Genomic DNA, 19,903 nt, shown 5'->3' on the forward strand with positions numbered 1-19,903 from the left:
CTTGAAGTACCCTCATATAGTGTTCATAATTATTTGGAATGTTATCCAGTATTTTGCCAGTGGATGAACCATGATTAGTCATTCTACTGTTGGATATTTTATTTGCTTTCACTTTTTTTCTGTATGAATAATTAGACAGTGAATATATTTATATGTACAGGTTTTTTTCCCCTTTAGAGGCTTTATTCACTTAGAGTAAATCCCGTTAAGTGGAAGTTGAGCCAAAAGTTTTGAGCATTTTTATGGTTCTTAATATGTATTTCTAAAAATAGTTTTACCCTGCCGTAATCTTTATTTTCATTCGTGTCTTAATTCATTTAAATTCATTTTATTTTTCATATAGAATGCACATTTCCTATTATGATTATTCTTTAATCATGGGTCATTAAAATGCTCCTCAGCCCCATTATTTTGTCTTTTCAATATAATTTTTAGACTACTGATGATAAAAATTAAGGTTTTTCAAGCTGGGTATATCATTTGGAGGTATTACATAGTGAAATTAGCAGGTGGTATTACATAGTGAAATTAGCATGAGGTATTACGTAGTGAAATTAGCAAATCTAAACTAGCTATTAGTTAGGAGATATTTAGGCCAACATTAATCTAAGCCCATTTCTTCAATTGTAAACTGAGGAAGTTCTCAAGGTTTAGGGTTTCATGGACTGTTGAAAACGAAACAAAGCAAAACAAATAAATAAAAATCTCAATAAGGTAAAGAAAAGTAATTCCTAGAGATGTAGTTGTAGTTAAGGGATCATCAATCTTTCGTCTTTTATCTTTTATCTGCAGAAAGAAAGTGGTAAGGAGATTCTAGGTTGGAATGAACTAAGAAGTCAATTTCCAGATAGGACCTATTACTTAGCATTAATATTTGAAATACAAAATATCCAGTGTTATGTGGACATGGCCATGATCTCGTATTCATTTTCTTATTCATCAAACATTGAGTGTTCCTTATATCTCCTCTCAGGAATTACTAGGCATCGGAGATGATGAAATAAAAGACTTCATTTGGCCTACCCATCAAGGACCTTATAGTCTAATCTAATAAGGCTGTAGACAGACAGGTAAACAGAGATTATGCTATAATACCAAGATAAACAAGGAGGGTGCAGTAGAAGTACTTGGGGCAGGGGGGTCACCTAATTTAGACTAGTGTGGCAAGGGAGTAAGTCAGGAAAGCTCTCCTGGGAGAGAAAGAATGTAAATTAAGTTTTGAAGGCCAGATGGGATCCTGGGGCAAGAGTTTGATTTTGGAAACTACTGATGGCTTAGATTATTAGAAAATAGGCTGTAAAAGAGGTGTGCCAGAAAGGTTTGAAGATACAGAGGAGGGCAGGGTACAGATTATAAAGGAATATGCTTTGCTTAGAATTTTGTATTTTATCTTAAAGGCAGTAGGGAAGCAAGAATTTATTTAGTAATGAAGTATATTTTGTATTTTAAAAGTCTTGGATAGTAGGCAGGAAAAAAAGAGACTAAGGAGGCCAGTAGGAGTTGATGAGGTCCTTAATTAAGACAGTGAGAATGCAGATAAGGAAGCCTATAACAAATATTAAAGTGTTAACTTGTTTACAGTGAATGAAAACAGTTAAGGGTGCATCCTTGATTTCTAAGTTTTATAATTGTGGGCATTGGAGGATGGAATATAATTAAATCAGTTTTGACTGCCTGTGAACAAAAATAGAGTCTACCAAAGCCTGTATCACTTTTCACATTTTGGAGGGAACGGATATTGAAAAACTTAATGGCTTCATCAAATTGTTGTGGATACTAATGGTTATTTGAAAATTAGTTTTAAGGAGACCTCGAAGATCTCTTTACTCTTAATTCAGGGTTAAAAGTGGTATGATAGTATGTCTTTTTTGTTTTTGTTTTTAAATCTTACTTGGTTTAAATTGCCAGAAGATAATAATACCATTTCTTCTTAATGCTTTGTTTTCCGGTATATCAACTATATTACTATGACCTTAGAATAACAAAATAAATGTTCTTTTATTACTAGTTTCTTTTGTGTAAGGCTTTCTTATGTGTTTGTTTATCCAGCACAATCTGAAGACTGCCCCTTCAGTTAGTTTTATACTAAATCCATACATATAATGAGATCTTGTAGTGAGAACTATATTTCTTTGCATGTGAAGCTTACTTTGTTCATCTTTACAAATATAATGAAAGGTTTATTTTTTAAATAATTGAATAAAAATGGCAGTAGCTTTTCAAAAGTGTTATGTGCAGGAATAATTATAAAACAAACTGATTTATCAAAAATAATTGACCAGATGATTTACTGTCAAAATGAATATAATTAGTACCTTCGTAGGATCTAAGTACACTAAATACATTTAAACAAATGTACTTGGGGGGGGGGTTGTTTGTTTGCTTTTGGCTGGAGAGGTGGCACATCAGAATCACCTGAGGAATTTTTTTTTCAAACTATAACCCTTTTCTGGAGATGCAAGATAAATTTTTAAGTTTGTCTTTTAGCTGTTCCCTTAGACTTTTCTGTCATTTGACAAGAATTAATTGAGTAACTGCTATGTGCTCAGCAATGAGTACTACGTATTTGATGCCAGGACTTTACTTTTCAACCTCTCTCCTGAATTTTACGTGGCTGCCTAAAAGATAAGATCTCTCTATTTTTTCTGTTCTCTAAAAGCATCATCTGAGTCATGAACAAGGAATCATGTGAACAAAATTATTAGTGAATTAGGATTTAAAGTAGGGATAGTACAGGGAGATGTGTTTAGTTCTAAAGAATGGGGGGAGGAGTTGCTCGACACTAGAGAGGACATAGTGGAATTCAGGAAAGAAGTTGGGGTAGCAGATATGGTAAATGACTTTAGCAAACAAATTGAAGCAAAAAAAAAAAAATCAAATACAGATTGGCAGCAGTACTTAGAATCTCAGAATTGTAAACTGGCTGATCTGTTCCTAAAGGTGTCTTGTATTTAAAAAGTTTTGACTCAAAAGTAAAATTACATCTTGGATATGTTAGATATATACTACTTAAAAGCAACTTGTAAAATACTTAAAACCATAAGCTAACTGTCAAGCTGTAAACTAATAGTAAATCCTCAGCAAATATTTTATTTTTGACAGCTGCCTTTCTAATTGTGATTTGATGAAAATTATGTTCTTGTCAAATTTATTTTCAAAAGAAAGTCTGCTAATTAGTGACATTTCTAGTAGATTAGCAGGAGGGAAAGTATTTGGTTAGAAGTGGAAAAAAAAAATCAAAGCCCAAATTTATCACAACTTAGCTATGTATCATAGATCAAGTAAAGTATTGTTTAAGAAACTCCTCTTATACATGAAGCTTGATTTAATTCATGTCTAATATCTAAAGTAAATTGAACCTCCAAAGGTTTTGTACTATACCATACTGTCATGCACATATGACAATATACATATACAAGTTGTGTATGTATATATAATGTATCTATATATACAAATATATCCATTATATTTTGATGACTCATTTTGTGTTTTCCTGCCTCACACTTTTTAATCAAAACATTTACCTCTTTTTTTCTCTATCTTCTTTCCTTCTATCACAGTCTTATGATTTTTTTTTTTGTTGTTGGGTGAGGTGGCATATCAGAATCACCAACAGGTTTTTTTTCCAAGTTTAAAATCCTTTTCCCCTTTTCTCCTGCCCCAATTCATGTAATCTTTCTTCTTCTAGTAGTACCTATGTGTATGAGTTACAGAAGTTGTATGTTGACTTATCACATTTTTTGTTGTATATCATGCTGTTTTATTTTGTTTCATTTTCACCTTATTTATTTTATCCTCTCAATCAGATTATAAACTCTTTGAGGGCAGGGTTTGCCTGTGTTGTTTGGGTAGCGTCTTACCTGGAGCAGGCCCTTAGTGCTGATAACTGTTGTAGCTCATCTGGACTAGTTTGAAGAGGTTTTTCTCACAAACTGTAAAGTTCATCCTTTTAAAGTATACAGTCAGTGGTTTTTAATATATTCACAAAGTTGCCCATCACTGCTATCTAGTTCCAGAGCATTTTCATTACCCAAAATGAAACCCCATATCCATTAGCAGTCACTCCCTATTCTCCTCTCCCCCCAGCTCTTGGCAATCACTAATCTACCTTGTGTTGCTATGGATCTCCTTATTCAAATAAGCGTACTCCAAAAAGTTCATAGAAAATTGAATTAAAAGGCAATACGAATTCTTCTGTGAAATTTTTGAAGACCTCTCATGTAAGTGGAATCATACATTGTGGCCTTTTGTGTCTGGCTTCTTTTACTTGGTCATTCATGTTATAGCGTGTATCAGTACTTCATTCCTTTTTATGGCTGAATAATAATGCCATTGTATGGATATACCACATATTTATTTATGCTTTGTTGGTTGATGGATATTTGGGTTGTTTTCATCTTTTGGCTGTTATAAATAATGCTGCTATAAACATTAAAGTGGAAGTTTCTGTATGGACATGTGTTTTCAGTTGTCCTGGGTAGATACATAGGAATGAAATTTCTAGGTCTATGGTCACTATGTTTAACTCTTTGAGGAACTGCCAGACTGTTTTCCAAAGAGGCTGCATGATTTTACATGCCTAGTAGCAATTTATAAGGGTTACACTTTATCCACATATTCCTCAATGCCTGTCATTGTCTGTCTGTTTGATTGTAATTGTCCTAGTGGGTGTGAAGTGATGTCTCATTGTGGCTTTGATTTGCCTTTTTCTTATAACTAATGATCTAGAGCATCTTTTCATGTACTTTTTGGTCATTTATGTATCTTTGTTGGAGTAACGTTTATCCAAATCTTTTGCCCATTTTTAATTGGGTTATATTTCGGATACAGGTCCCTTATCAGATACTTTTGATTTACAAACATTTTTTCCCATTCTGTGGGTTTCTTTTCACTTTCACAATAGTGTCCTTCAAGGCACTAAAGATTTTAATTTTAATGATGTCTAATTTATCTATTTTTTTCTTTGGTGCCTATGCTTTGAATGTCATATCTAAGAAACTGTTGCCTAGTCCAGGGCCAGGAAGAGTTACACCTGTGTTTAGTTTTACCTCTTACACTTAATACTGTGATCCATTTTTGAGTTAATTTTTTGCATATGGTATGAGATAGGGATCCAACCTCATTCTTCTACATGCGTCTATCCAGTTGTTTGTCATCATTTATTGAAAAGACTGTTTTTTCCCTATTGAATGGTCTTGGCACCCTTGTCAAAAATCAGTTGAAAGTATTTCTAGACTCTGAATTTTATTCTGTTTATCTATATGCCTATCCTTCTGCCAATTCTAGACTATCTTGATCACTGCCGCTTTGTAGTAAGGTTTGAAAATGGGAAGTGTGTGTCCTTCAACTTTGTTCTTTTTCAAGATTGTTTTGGCTGTTCTGGATTTCTTTCATCTTCATGTTAATTTTAGGGTCACTTTGTCAATTTTTGCAAAATAGGCAGTTGCAATTTTGATAGGGATTGTGTTGAATCTATAGATCAGTTTAGGGAGTATTGTCATTGTGACAATATTAAGTCTTCTAATTCATAAGCATGGGATGCCTTTCCATTTTTTAAGCCTTAATTTCTTTCAATGGTGTTTTGTGGTTTTCAGTTACTGGTGTGGCACTTCTTTTGTTGAATTTGTTCCTAAGCATTTTATTCTTTTTGATGCTATTGTAAATAGAATTGTTTTCTTAATTTCACTTCCAGGTTGTTCATTGCCCGTATATCGAAGTACAATAGATTTTCGTATATTGATCTCATATCCTGCAACTTTGCTGAACTCATTTAGTTTAACTCATACTCTTTTATCTAGGAACTTTTGTGTTTGTTCTTCAGTTTGGTTCATTCTGCCTTTCTTCAGCCTTCCAAATATTACATGCCAACAGTGGATACAAGATAGATTTTTTTTTCTATTTGTTCACTCCTGCTCCTTTGTGACTTGAACAAACTTGTGCACATATGCAAAGTAGGATTAGACAGCTCAGAAGAAACAGTTGTGTCTACTAACATATGTAAACATTTTCATTTAGTGCTGTCTGGCTGTAGCATAGGATTAAAAATTGAGGATTGTGGTTCCAGTACTTAAAGCAATGTGCTTTATCTGCAGTAAGACATCTCAAGTGTTTGTTGCAGGAATAAATAAGTAACTGTGTTACAATGTGTACATATAAATGCAAAACAAATTCTTTTGGGTAGTAATTTCTAAAGTGTACTTCCACTAGTCAATAAGTGATTTTCAGTAGTGCATCTGGAAGGCTTGAGTCCTACAGGAAAAGAAAAGAAAAGGCAGGGAGGGAAAGAAGGAAGTAAGAAAGAAAGGAAAAGAGGCAAAGAGGTAAGGTTAATAACTTAAATTTTGTTTATACATACAATAGTGTGATTTAAATAGATAGATAAAAGAAACAAAAGAGGGAACCATGATAATGGATTATTATTCCTCAAATCCAAACTTTTATTTTTAATTCTGTGTCAGAATTGAACCAAAAATGGCAAACACATCTATAAAAAGATGCCTAACCTCACTAGCAATTGGGGAAATAAAGAATAAAACTAGATAGCTTATGATGTGTTCTTTTGATTAACAAGAATTAAATAAAATGAAATGTTTAATGTACCCTAAAAAGTGTGCTTGTTTAATAAGTTTTGGCTTACATTCTAATTAATATTGTTCTTGTCACTGATCTTTAGGTGTTATAATAGATATAGAGATGGATAGGGTGGTTTCTGCCTTTTTTAAAAAACAAACATTTATCAAATACTTTTTATATGTTATTTATTGTCATATTTAACACTATTGAAAAAAGCCTCATGAAGTAAATAGTTTCGTTTCATAAATGAGGAAATTGAGGATTAGGAAGTTAAATAATTTGCTCAAGGTAATACACTTGAAACAAGAGGAAGGGGAATCTGAAGTTAAGTTTTTCTGATTCTAAAACCTAGTCTTGAAATCTTAATAGCTATATTGAGCTGCTTCTCCACTACCTTTGAGCTTATACTGAGGTTGAATATATTATACATAATATTCCTTTGATGCTTAATCTAAATTAAATAAGATTTAAAGCAGAATTTTAAAATTGTATTTTGGTTTTACTCCATAAAACTCTCAAGTCTTCGCTTTTGAGAATCAGTTAAAGGATTTGCCCATTGTTTTAGTGTTGCTGTACAAGTACTTCAAAAAGGCCATGGAAAGATTGGTGTTATCTTTTAATTATATATTTTCAGGAACTTTTTGAAGTACCCTTGTATTACCCAGTTGTTGTGGTTTCAAAAATTTCTTTGCTCCTCACTTTGGGAAGTGGCTTCTTAACTCCCGAAGTCAGGCTTTGGATCCAAAAGCACATAGACCCAGTAAAGGAGGAAGTCCTGAGACAGCCAGTTGAATAGTTTTAGAGCAAGAAGTTCTAGCTTAAAGAGAGGGGTGGATAAAAATCGAAGAGTAAAATAACTCTTAAGTTGTTTTGTCTATTTTGAAGACTTCTGTTTTACATTAAATCTTGCCTGCATAAAAATATAACGTGTAATGTGATTGCCTTATGTGTACTTAAAACTTAATATGTATTGTATTTCTTTTCTTTTTTTTGATTGAGTCTCTTTGGAAGTTTTATATAATTTGCTTCTTTGTGTTATACCTTTCTTTAGGAATCTCATAGTCAGTGGAAACCGTTGTATTGAGTTTGGTTCGTTGAGTTTTTGAACAGTAGACTTTTGAAGAAAGAAATTTAGCTTAAAGAAATCATCCAAAACTTTGGATGTTGTGGTGCCCTTTTAAAAGTGAATTTTTAAATAGGTTTTAAATAACTGATAAGGGACTGGCTCCAAAATATTGCTTTCTAAATTTTGTGTTACAGATATGTTTGGCTCTTGATTTTGTGAACTTTTTTCAATTTTAAACCTCCATCACCCTTTCTGTGATTATTTCTTCATATCAGGCACCTTTAAACCCTTTCTTCTTCTTTCATCAATAAACTCTAGTCTCTTTCTTCATGCCTTTAAAACATCCCTTCCATTGTATGAGGGTACTTTAAAAAGTTCATGGAAAGATTCATATTACATTTTAATTCTATTTTTCCCTGAACTTATTTTTTATATTTTAGCCCCCAAATGAATAATGGATGAATTAAACCTTTCTGTGATGTTTCAGTACCCTTTTTACTTTTTTTGGACAGACTATTGGTACTTAATGCCTTAGTTGATAGTACATTATCATTTACTTTGTTTATAGACTGTAGAAGGAGCTAAACAGAAAAGAATCCTTTTTGTTCATTCTTTATGATATAGAAAATAGAAAAGATTTTCACTAAAACCTTTAATTGCCTTATTCTTAGCAGTGATGATAATAGTAATAGCAATAATGGCTAATACTTACCAAGAGCTCGCTGCTTTGAATATTTTATTTGCATTATTTAATCCTCACTTCAATCCTTTGAGGTATTGGTACTGTATTATCTCCACGTTAAAGATTAGGAAACTGATGCTTACAAAGAATGTGACTCGCCCATGGGATGAGAGAGGGAAGTCCTACAAGCTGTGCAGAGTCAGCATAATTAAAACGCATGCATGCTCCTCCTAAGTTCAGTTGGACTCTAAGTTCCTTGAGGTCAGAGACTTAGTATCATGTTTATTGAATTATTTCTAGTACTGAGTACAGTGCCAGGCATATGGTATATGCTCAGTTTTTTGTTTTTTTTTTTAATGAATACATGAGATTGTGAGAGGCTGATCCATTAGCTTAGGTATTTCATTTGCATTGCATGATTTTTTTTTCCTTTGCTTTGGAATACCATTTTCCCTGTATTTGGCAGGCAGCCTAGCAAGTTCCAATTCATTCTTCAAGTTCCAACATAACTCCATCTTTTCTGTGATGCCTTTCTCGTCTCTTTCAGGCAGGATTTTTGGTTCCCTCCCCTATCCCCCCATTTAAAAAAATCTTTATTATAATACTTACTATATCATATTGTAATTATTTTCTTCCCCTTCCCTGGGAACCCTTTACAGGTCAGGGAGGATACAGTGGTAGATTGTATCTTATTCATCTCAGTTGTCGTAAGCATTAAGTATGATTTCTGGCACTTGGTAGGTGCTCACTAAATGTTCAGGCTGAATGAATTCATATAAACAAGCTAAAAATAGACCTGTAGATAAGTAGTGAGGCACTTTATTTTAAATGTCATCTTCTCTGAATTACTGTCATTTGCTTTGTGATTTTAGGCTACTCCTTATTTTATGGAAAAAAATCATTCCACTAGGCTGTTTTCTTTCAGAAATATTAATATTTGATCTCAAGATTGCATCTAGTATTTAGTACCTCAAGATTGCAACTAATATTTTCTAAGAAGTTTTCCTGACATCCTTATCCTTTGGGTGGAAAATTTAAGAAAGGAGGAAAAAACCTAAATCGAGGAGAGATGTGATCATAAATAAGCAGCCAGATGTCTAGGAATGAACAGGTTTTTAAGAATTTGAGACTAGAAAGGAATATGTTAAATTAAATTCTAGAATCCTTAAATACAGAATGTAAGCCACATACTGCACTGGATTATTTATTAGGTTCGGTTGAGATAATATGAATAGAAGAGCTTGTAAATGGGATAATGCTCAATGTTAATTTCTGCAAAAGGGATTTTATTAAATTATGTAGTGTGCTGTAAATTAAGTGATTTTTGAAAATTAAAAAAAAAACTTAGTCATCTATTGCTGTTTAACAAATTAGTACAAAATTTAGCAGCTCAAAACGATAAACATTTCTTATCTCACAGTTTCTGTGGGCTAGGAATCTGGGTGCAGCTTAGGTGGGTGCCCTCTTACTTATTCAAGATGTTTCACAAAGCTAGTCTTCCTACAGTCAAGGTGTCATCGGGGGCTACAGTTTTCACAAGGCTTGACTGGCAGATAATCTGCTTCCAAGCTTTCTCACTTGGCTGTTGGCGGGCCACAGGTTGTTGCTGGCTGTTGGCTGGATACTTCATTTCCTCACCTTACAGCAGCTCGCGACATGGTAGCTGAATCTCAGAAGTGACATGTTAACACTTTTGCCATATTCTATCTGTTACAAGCAAATACTAGGTCCAGCCCCCACATTTAAGGGAAGGGGATTACACAAGGGCGTGAATACCAGGAGGATGGCATCACTGGGGGTCACTTTAAATGCTGCCTACCACAGTGCCCTGTGGGGTTAGTATGAGGATTCCAGTGTTGCAAAAGTGAAAAAACTCAAAAAAATAAGTGCAGGGAGCAAGTTGAGCTTTTTACACACTTTTAATGCATATAAGGTAAATTGGCCAAAAAATATTAATCTAGAACCGAAATATGTAGTTTGTCAGGAGTTAGTTGGATAGGTAATAAGGAATTAATTTGAATAATCTAACTATTAAGAGACAATATTACTGCAGTGTGTGTGTTCATAGAATCAGTTCACTTCTTGCTACATATTTCTCATTTTTGTTTTAGTTTTGATGTAGAATGTTTTTGATGTAGAATGTTTTTGATGTAGATATTTGAGGAACATTTAGGACTTATTAATGGATGATTGAGCAGAAAAGCCTACAATTTGCTTATAAGGTCAGAATTGGACTTGAATATGGAATGCTTTTTTAGATTTAATTTTTCATGTGTTTGTGGGGCAGTTTCCTTGTGCTTTTTTCTCATTCATGAATCGGTCTTAATGAGGAGTGCGATGACATGTAATAAAAACTTCAAAGCTTTGAGAAAGACAGAGAAAATATTGTGAAGATGTCCATTCCTAAGTTATTTATGATTTAATATATTTTCAAAAAAATTTTAGTGAGATGTTGGGGAAACTTGAAATAATGTTTCTGAAATTTATCTAAAAAATAAAGAAACTTCTGAAAACTATGACTTAATGGGGAAGGAAAAATAGGCATACCTTACCATATATTAAAACATACTTTCAAACTACAGTAGCTAAAACATCAATATATCAAGATAGGTAAATCAGTGGAAGAGGGCATCCCTAAAATAAACCCTGCTATTGATAGATCTCTGCAAATTAAATACATAATCATTATCATAGTGTATCTACTATGCAATGTAGAATATATAATATGTAAAAATATACATAAGTATATAAAGGAATTCTGCATTTTTAGATTTTCCAAAACAGTTTTAAATAGTGACAGTGATACTGATAATATTATAATTATTTTGGGACTCTGTTTTAAGACTAATTTTAACAACATATTTTATGTTAAGTATAGTCTTTGTTGCAGGTTACATAATTTTTTATCTTATTAAAATTATTGTGTTGCCTTTATTAGTCTTTTCATTAAGAATGATGTGTATTTTTTCCTATCAAACTACCAATGCAGTTGCCTTTTAAAAATTATTTCTGTTACCGGAACAGACTTTGTTTTAACTTATTGTTAGTAGCTGAAGATTGTTGATTTATAGAAGGAAGTGAGGTGAAACTTTAACCAAGTATACAGACTGTCCTCTCCCCCAATAGTTTTCCTTTAACTTAACAACCTACCTTGATCCAAAAAAAACCAATTTATTTGACTTTGTTGCAACCTAGGTTTTTATTTTGTCAGATTCTAGTTATATTTCTCACTAAGTCTTCAATAAAAAGTATAATTAATACTTAGTGATTTCTAAATCTGAGAATTGGAGAAAAGGGCACCAAAGTAAAGAGTACTAGATTTCTAATACTTTCTAGAATGTTAGTCTTCGTGATCTGCAAGGTAGTGGTTATTTTTCAGCACTGTCTTGGTGTGGGAAAATAGGTCCATGAGAAATATGAGTTTCTTCTTCCCATCCTCCAAAGGAGCGCTTTAGTGTAGCTTCACATTTGTCTGTGTTTTTCAGTGTAGTGCTAAAAATGCTGTGGTCTATTTCTTTGCACAGGTGGTGATTGGTAGGATGTGGATTTCACTTATGATTCCACCATACTTGTTTAGTTTACCCAGGTGAGTCAATTATGTAGCCTTGTTTGAAAAGCGCTTCTCTGAGATGCGGACTCAGCATCTTGTTAAATGCACCTTGTGGTTCTGTAGATCTGGAGTAGTGTCTGAGAGTAGGCATTTCTAACCAACTTGAAGGTGATCTGATATTCCTGGCAAGGTTCTGAATTGCCATATTGCCTAGATAGACTTAGTTGTTGTGATGCCTTTGTTCAAAAAGAACTGTTCTGTTCTTGGTCTTAAACTTGTGAGATATTTTGTTAGGTGAGTTTCATATACTTCTTTCTCATTTATTACTCACAACACCCCCGTAAGACTGTATAATATGTTCATTATGGAAAATTCAAATGAGCAAAAAGAAGAAAAATAAAATCTAGTTACGTAACTACCAGAGATTAAAATAATATTTATTTATAGGTTTAAGACTCCAAGTGAAAGTTAAAGCTTTAAAAGGAACTAAAATTAAAACTTCAAGAAGCATTGTGTCATATGCATTCTCCCATCTTAAGTAAAGAAAACAAAATATTGTGGGAGTAATATGACTAAAACTAAATGTGTTTGCTCAGAAAAGACCAGAAGAAGATGTCAAAACATACAGTAGTTGCATCAGAGTGACAGAATTATAGGTACTTTCTCCTTTTTTCTACAGTCCAAAATATTTATAATGTGCATAAGTTACCTTTACAGTTATAGAAAAAAGCCTTAGTCTCCTCAGAGATACCTCGGAGGAACAGGTCTGAAAGGCAATGACTCATCTAAATAAATAGTTAACAACCTATATGACAGTCACCAAGACTGCAATAGAAAGATGCACAAAGAATAATGCACAGAAATAAAAGTGTAGATGAAAAAGTAAATGAATAATTGAAAAAAATTTTAAAATCAGTAACAACTTTGGTAAGACATTTTACATGCAGTCAAGTAGGTGCCTACCTTTCCCCAAAAGAAGTGTTTTAGAGCTAACAACCAGTGCAGACAAGGCACTGCAAAACCAATATGAAGGTACTTCAGAAAGTTGATGGAAAAAGAACTAAAAGATAATACTAATCTTTCTATGAATTTTTTGAAGTACTCTTGACTGTTCATTCATTTCTGGTGGTATTTTGCAACCCTTTTGAAAGGCAATATGGTTAACACGAAGAAAGATCCATAAATATTTAATATAATGGCAATAGAATACAAAAATATTGTACATACCCCGACTGTCACTATATAACATGTTAATGTGATTGCTGAGTGGCAGTCTTTTGAAATAAAAATTGTTCTTATTTGGGATTTGTTTTTAACTTCCTTAGTACTGAAGCCAATCATTTATTCAAAAATTTATTGAGCTTATCTTGTATGTGGTAACAATTATTCTCCAGGGTGTATACAGGACATAAAATTGGGACCACAAGGTAATTATGATTTTAAGAAATAGAAAGGTATTAAAGCTCTTATTTTGGAAATGCATGAAGAACTTTAGGCACAAAAACAAAACAAACAAAAAACTTCAAGTTCTGGTTTCAGTCTCTTCTCTTCAGTGTCCAAGGCTGCATCTAAATTAGGGCAGCCACTGACAAACATTGCATTAAATCCTGGAGAGCAAAAAGAAAAATTGTCTGTATCAGCAGCCAAAATAGTTAAAATCTTAGACAGAGAACTTTAGAAGGAATCAGTCAGATGCAGGTTCTTTAGAAACTTGAAGCCTCACCTAAGGAATAAGATAAAGGAATAGTAACATATAAGGTTGCAAATACTTCACAGTGCCTTTTTTTTTTTTACATTTATCTTGCCCTGAAATTGTCCTCACTTGAATCTTGTTGACTGTCTTTTCAGACTTCTTACAACTGAAACCAAACAGCATATCCCAGTTGTCTAGTTCAGTATTTCGCAGCTAGGAGTTAGGTGAGTGTCGCTGGCATTTTGGGCAAGACGTTCATTTTGTACAAGACAGCTCTGTGATTTAATGTTCCACTCTACTACCGCCAGTTGGAATTGTCAGGTATTGAGTACCAAAAATGCCCTCAGTTTTCTTGGGTTGGTAAGTGAGTACCACCTTCTCTGGTGAATTGGTCTAGTCCTTGAAGAATTCCAGTCAGCTCTTTTAAAATAGGTTACTTTCATGTCATAATGTTTAGGTTGAAGCTTCACATTGGACATGAAAGAAAAAAAAGATAAGGGTTCAGAGTATTCCGGAAACAAATGTAAGGACTTTAAGTCTTCTGCTTTTATTCCAAAATTGGTCATTTAGAAATTCAGGAGACAAGTACAGTCTTTTTGGAGAGTAATTTTGCACTACTGTTTCAATCTAAATTTTAAATGCACATTTCTCATTAACCCCTCTTCTAGGAATCTAGCGTGTAGAAATCTTGATGGGCATAAAAATTCATGGGCTAGGATGTTCGTTTTTAGTATTATTGGCAATAGTAAAAATAAATAAAAGTTAAAAAAAATGATAACCATCAACAAAAAATCCTTACCCACAGAAGTCCATCTAAATAGGGAAATAATTAAATAGGGTATGGTACATATTTTACATTTATTTTATTTATTTATTTTTTTTTGAAAATGTTCAAGAATTTATTTATGACTTTAGAGTTTGGAAGATTTCATTAATTAAGACATACAGAGCCCAACTTGTAAAAAAAAAAAAAGATTGATGCTTTTAATTACATTACAATTTTGATATGTCATTAAAGATGTAATATGTCTATAAGTTCCATGAACAAAGTAAAAAGGCACAAACCAGGAGATAGTTTTTGTGATGTATATAACTGGCAAAATCCAATTTACATTTATTTTTAAAAAGAAAGTAGGACTCTATATCCTGGATAAATTTTTAACAAACAATATATCATTAAAGGAAAAAAATAAGTTAGAATGGTATGATTATTATGACCCCAGTTTTGAAATAAGTTACATGTGTGTGCACGTGTGTATGCATAAAGCCTGGAAAGTGATTTCTTACATTGTTTAAACAAATAAATAAAAAAGTAGAACTGAGAATTTCAGTGGTTAAGAAAAGTACAATATTTTGGAATAAAAAAAGAAAACCCAGAGTATGTACTTTACTTTCTTACTTAGCACATAGTTGGTTCCCCCATCGTTTACCTTTAATTCCTCCTTTCGTCTGTCCAACTGCACTTAATATAAAAGCTTACCTCTTGAATCTTTACCCAAAAATATTTTCCAGAAGGTCTAGTAACTAATGAGGTAATAAGCAGAACTGTCTTCATGGGCATAATAGGCTCAGAATTGGTCATATTATCACTATTTCTCCCTTCCCTCCCATGTCTTTTTCACAGCATCGTAATCTGCACATCTTTCCTATATACTTTTACTGTTCTTATTGCCTTTACCCTAGTTCATATTCTTATTGTTTTATGCCTGGATTATTACAGTAGCCTATGAAACTGATCTCCTTTCAGCTTCAGCCCATTCCATGTCCGTGCTAAACAATGTCTTGTAAGGATATGATAGTCAGGATTAGTACTCTTATCTCAAATGTTCTTGCAGAAGCAGTTTTATGTATTTCCAGCTGTGGACAGTATACCCTGATAAAAATGTTACTTTAGCAATTTGTACTTCTTTACTCTATAAAGAAATAATCTTTTATCTTTTTTTAGTAGTGGGCAAAGAAGGTAAAAGAAAAGGGAGATACAGGAGCTGATAGTACTATGTTTCAGTAAATACATATTAAATATTATATAGACTTGCACACTGACCCATCTCTTCTAGGAAGGGAGAATGCTAACAAAACTAGCAAGAGAGGTTATAGCCAAGATTTAAAATGGATATATTTATGAGAGGAGCCTGCATAGTGAATTGTGTTTTAGCGTAGGAATTCTATAATGAGTAAGTACGTCTGCTCTTCCTCTAATATCTATAAGTTTTGGTTTACTTCATTCATTCAATGTCTTTCATTTTTCTTTTGAGAAATTCTCAGCTGAGTTAAAGAAAAAAAGGTCATTCTGATCTATGTCTGGACTAGCACTGTATGAAGACTATAGAAATCTTGAGAAACTGCTAGAAATTTGTCAGTTACTAAATTGGTTGAAAGTTACTAAGTTGTTTGTCAGTTACTAAGTTGCTTAAGTTAGTAAGTTGCTTGAAAGCAGTTTCCCATATGGAGGATGTATTAGGGAGGGCATAGTACCTGGAGAGCTTTTTCCTAAGCAATGCTCGTCAGATGCTGAGGTGGCATCCTACTTTTTTACCTTTCTCCCTTTGAGGATCAGTTTTAACGAGCCATTATTACCAAAGGAATGTGTCATGTCCTCCTGTTTAGGGGCAGAAAACTAATTTAGGATAGTTGACTTAAAGAAAGTCAGTTGGCAATAACTATAATTATTTCCTTCACATCTATGCTCAAACCTTCATATTTTTTAAGGCTGTCAACTGTCACCTCTAGGAAATCTTCTTGAGTTCCTTCTAGCCTTTTCTATTTAGAAATAATTTATCCCTTCTCTGAACTTACTTGGGTCTTGTTTATGACCCTTGTATTTTTCTACCTTATATGCCTTAAAAAAAAAAAATCTACATTCTGTACTGGAAACTCTGACTCTGAAAAGTCAGATTATATATCTGACTTTTCTTGTCTCTCACAGTACTTAACACCTTGCACATGCTTAGGGGCTCAGCGATTATTTCCTGATCAAAATATTAATTGTGGAATTTGCTTTGGGAAAAGTTAATGAACTTCAAATGTCATTGTTCTTCTACCCCCTTGAAATGTCTTTTGCCCCAGAGGATAATTACTAAAAATTATAAAGGTGATATCCAATGACTGAAGTTAGGAAAACAATATACTGAGGAAAGTAGCATCAGGTGCAAGTCAAGAAGTGAGTGGAGAGAGAGATAGGAAATGAACTTCATAAACCATTGTAGACAAAGCTGAGAGTTTGACTTTATTCTGTACTTGAAGGAGAACCATTGAATTTTAAGAGGGAAGTAATTTGATCAAATTTGTGTTTTAAATAAATTAGTCTGGCAGTGAGGAAGCTATCTGTAGAAATGGTAAGACTGGAAGATGGGAACCCAATTAAGCTATTCAAGAGTCTGGGAAAGAAGCAATCCTAAGATCTTAGAACAAAGGCAGTATAGTAGGATAGAGGAGACTGGATTTAAGAAATACAGATAAAATTGGTAGGTTTTTGGTATCTGTTGATGTGGGAGGTGTTGACTAGGCTTTAGAGATTGGATGAAGTGCTGATACTTAAGTTAGAGAAGGAATATGGGAGGAGGGAGAGTAGCAGTAACTTTTGTGGCTGTTTTGAACATGTTGAAATTGAATTGTGTGTAGATCAGCCAGTTTTTGATGTCCAGCAGTCAGTCGGTTGTATAAATCCTAGGCTTGGGGAGAGGTCAAGGCTGAGAGTCATCAGCATGGAGGTTCAAAATAAGAGTGGCTAGTGTTTGTCCAAGAGAGCATATAGTGATGACTTTTAAAACCCTTTCTTCAGTATTTTCTCGTGTCCCCACTAGCCGAGAAGATTTGTTATGGTTAATTTTCTCTAATTGTTTTTCCTATAAAAACACAGTCTCTTTCAACCTGAACCTAATCACAAGGGGAAAAAAAAATCAAAGGAACCCAAACTGAGGAACACTCTGCAAAACAAGTGGCATTAATGCTTCAAAAAATGGCAGTGTCTAGATTAAAAACATAGACTGGGGAACTGTTCAGGTTAAAGGAGACTTAAAAAGACGAGATTACCAAATGCGGCCTGATCCTTGATTAATTGATCCTCTATTATCCCTTTAGAGGACGTTATTGGAACAGTTGGGGAAATTTAAATATGGACTGTTTATTAGATAATAATATCAATGTTAAATTTAAATATGATAATTTATTGCTGTATAGGGGAATGTTTTTTTCCTTAGGGTAAAGTGGTTTGGCACACAAAAAAGTGTGTATGTGTAAAGAGAGAAAGGGATAAAGGAAATGTGGGTTTGCATTATAAGGGTTTCTTAGTTATGTGAAAATGTATTTTTATAAAAGTGTCTGGGGCTGGCCAGTGGCTCACTTGGGAGAACATGGTGCCGATAACACTGAGAGCAAGGGTTCACATCCCTACACCAGCCAGCCACCAAAAAAATAAAAATAAAAGTGTGTAGTTTTCTTAATATATTTTTGCATATGGTTTCATATTAGAGGTTGAATAAGATTGTATTTATTACACGTTTGTGCTCTGATTATAGGAAATGGTTAAGACAAAACAGCATTCACTGTAGAACAACTGGCTTATTGTGGAGTTCTCTTTGCAGCCAAACCTAGTTAAGTAAATGGACCAGAATAAGTCATTATGCTCTATTATTAATAAACCCTGTATTAGTCAGAATAGCATAAGTTAACCCTATAATCTCAGTGATTTAACAAGATCAAGGTTTATTCTTGCTCACATTACCTATCCAACAGCTTGTCAGAGAATAGATCTGCTGCTCCATACAGTAGCTCAAGAAACTGATGGAGTTTCTGACGGTGTGTAGCTGTGTATCTGGAACATTAGACCTCCACAGTGACCAGCATAAGGAAATAAAGAGCTAGAGGATCTTCCATTGACTCTTAAATATTTCAACTGTAAAATGACACACAGGTCACTTCCATTCACAGCCTGTTAACCAGAACTAGTTATATGGTCCTGTTGATAGGGACCTTGGACATTTCAGGAGCACATGGATATTTTGTGAATGGTAAGTGTCTCTGTCACGTATTGTAGTTCATCTCAAGAAATAGAGTAGGTAGTCTTTAAACTTATGGATAATGGGCCACTGTTGCCGTAATTCTTATTAAACTGTAATAAAAATGTTTTATCACTTTTAATGCCAGGAAGTGGCTTACTACTTATGTATTGACAATTTCTCATATAGTCCATTTTTATTTATTACCTTCAAAACTGTACAGTAAACATAAGCTGAATTTGAGAGAAGTTTAGTGATTTGCCTAGAGTTAGAATATATCATTTGAGCTCATACAGTTTTGAGATTTTGCTTTTCCCTTTAAATTTTGATGATAGCTACCTTTAAATACTATTTTAACTTAAAACTTTATGAGATTTTTTTTAAAAAGGGTTTTCCTCAGGAGGTTTTTATTTTCTTAAAATTTACATTAGAAGCTCACAATAGGTAGTCTATCAACCCTTTGTTTATAATCCTGTTATAATTATTCCCTTATTCTTGGTCATTTAGTTCGTTAGACATTTCTGAGAAGTATAAATTCTAATGTATTTCTAAGCAAATATCCAAAATGTTCAACATTAAAGTTATCTTAAACATATTTGAAATGTCTGCATAGATTGATTAGACCTCTAAAGTTCAGTAACATATCTCTGAGGTATGACACGAAATTAATGTCTAATATTAAAAATTTTAATAGAACAACAAACAATAAGAAAACATCATTTTGAATGCTATTTAATTGTAGGATGTTTGTTCTAAATCTATTATTGACAAAGTTAGTTAACCAGATTACTCAATTGACTTGATCCCTGTACTGACACTTCCTACATACTACTTTTTAATTGAATTAGGTAGATTGTAGGCCAAAAATCCTTATCAGATGAAGTTCTCACGTCAGTACAGTTTCAGTGGCCTTTTATACCCCAATAATTCCTGATGGGAGTTTTGTTCTCAAAACCATATCCTTATGATAAAACACCAAAGCCGTATCATAACTGTTGAACAAAAGGGTGATAATTTCTTTTTAATATTAAGAATATATAAAGCTTTTACATTCTTTAAACGAATTTATTAGCTCAGTAGCTTTAACTTTTGTTCAATTACATTCAAAAGAGGATTTTTTAAAAACAGCCGCTTATGTTTTATCATTCTCTTTTAAGTGATTTCTGGCCTTTATGTTGACATATAAAGATGATATACATTTTACCACATAGTAATATGTTGTAACACATGCCCAAGGGGCTCCAATGCTGCCTTCATCTTTGTGGAAGTGATGCTAACTGAACACACCTGAAATACTTAGGGATTTGTGTCAGACTTACTAACGATCCAACTATTAGCTTAT

General features: G+C 33.3%; 1 protein-coding gene and 1 pseudogene across 3 annotated transcripts in view; both read left to right on the forward strand.

The window, feature by feature from the left end:
- NIPBL (NIPBL cohesin loading factor) overlaps positions 1–19,903 on the forward strand; it is a 200,928-nt gene that overhangs the window by 13,137 nt on the left and 167,888 nt on the right. The gene's annotated exons all lie outside the window — the stretch shown is intronic.
- The window catches only part of LOC134370432 (small integral membrane protein 15-like), a 45,259-nt pseudogene continuing 35,333 nt past the window's right edge, over positions 9,978–19,903 (forward strand).

The sequence above is a fragment of the Cynocephalus volans genome, chromosome 2 (assembly GCF_027409185.1).
Source record: "Cynocephalus volans isolate mCynVol1 chromosome 2, mCynVol1.pri, whole genome shotgun sequence".
Lineage (NCBI taxonomy): Eukaryota > Metazoa > Chordata > Mammalia > Dermoptera > Cynocephalidae > Cynocephalus > Cynocephalus volans.